General features: G+C 41.7%; 1 pseudogene; it reads left to right on the forward strand.

Annotated features, from left to right (window-relative positions):
* Nucleotides 1-243: 243 nt before the first annotated feature.
* On the forward strand, nt 244-1,257 carry LOC140517787 (perilipin-3-like; annotated as a pseudogene).
* The last annotated feature ends 365 nt before the right edge of the window (nt 1,258-1,622 follow it).

Below are 1,622 nucleotides of genomic sequence, written 5' to 3' on the forward strand. Positions count from 1 at the left end.
ACAGAGGATGAGATGAATAGATACTGTTAGGGAAGCAATGAACATGAATTTGGAAAGATTGTGTGAGATAGTAGAGGACAGAAGAACATTGTGTGCTATGGTTCATGAAGTCACAAAGAGTCAGACATGACTGAACAACTGAACAATGACAGTAATATTAAAAAGAATGGAGGATTCAGAATATGATATTCTGGAAGGCAAAGGAGCTGTGTATGTGTTTGTCCTTCATTGCTGAAGAAGACCATGCCATCAGCCTCCCGACTCCAGCTTTTACTGGTGAGGGGACCACCCACTTCTCGGGAGAAGCAAATAAAGGAACTACATTCATCTAAAGAGATGATACTTGACGAGGTTCAACCATCACAAGAAACAGATTCATTAATCCATGCCTGTAGTGGTGACTCAGGCAAGCAAGACAGCACAAGTGTCAATCGTGTTATCACAAGATCTGTGTGTCATGAAGAGAAAATGCTGTCTGAAATCCAAGAGGAGAAACAAACACTAGAAGAATTAAAACTTCATATGGACAAATACCTCCCAATCTTGATGGACATGACTAACATCCAAGAATCTTCAGAGGAAGATGGAGATTGTTTTAGAGAAAACTCTTCAAAAGACAGAGGCTATTTCACATCACTAGGTTCTCTGCCAAGCAACCTCCAGGAACATAAGAATACTGTGGAAAATATCAGAGGTGTCAAGAACAACACCAGAAAACTCTTGCACCAGCTCTATGAAGTGAATGAATTGATTTATCAATGCAAGCAAGATTCTGAGGATCGGCAGAATTACTATAAGGCCCTGAGGATCAAATGGAGTAAGAACCAGTCTGAAAATGTGGATGGTGATACACAGCTCCTGGAAGCCCTGACGCTGGACATGTTCCTTAGCATTGCCCTGAAATTATAGTTGGCCTTCCTGGACCTCATGCCTAAAGTCCAAGGTCTCCCAAGCAGCCTCCAAGACAACCTCCAACATACTTGTTATGACATGCAGGAGCTTCATTCTACCTTTTCCATAGGTGGTGGTTTTCAAGACCTAGACAAGCATCATCTGACCCAGAGCCAGTTTAAACTGACCCAAGCCCAAGGAAGTATAAAAAAATTATTCTGTTTCTTAGTAGATAATATTCCTTCTGGTTGGATTGTAGGACCACTTTCCCCTGTTGAATATCCCTTCCCAGAGGGAATAACCCTCCCTAAAGAAAATAACATCTTCAATTGTGATATGGAAGCTGGCAAAGAAGTATTGTGTTAGTTTATAGTTAACCACTGTACTCTGAATACTTTTCAAATTATGATAATAAAGCTACATTGAAAATTAAAAAAAAAAAAAGACCATGCCATCAGAGAAATGATGCCATGACTTGCACTTGACTTTGTTTTTGAGTGAGGGAAGGCTGTGCAGGTCACCAGCATCACTTCTCCTACAGAGCCATTTGAATCTCGTGACCAGATATTCATCAGGATGACTGGAGATGACCCAAGATGAGGCAACTGGGGTTAAATGACTTGCCCAAGGTCACACAGCTAGTGAGTGTCAAGTGTCTGAGGTAAGATTTGAACTCAGGTCCTCCTGATTCCTGCACTGGTGCTCTATCCTCTGCACCATCTAGCTGCCCC

The sequence above is a fragment of the Notamacropus eugenii genome, chromosome 1 (assembly GCF_028372415.1).
Source record: "Notamacropus eugenii isolate mMacEug1 chromosome 1, mMacEug1.pri_v2, whole genome shotgun sequence".
Taxonomy (NCBI): Eukaryota; Metazoa; Chordata; class Mammalia; order Diprotodontia; family Macropodidae; genus Notamacropus; species Notamacropus eugenii.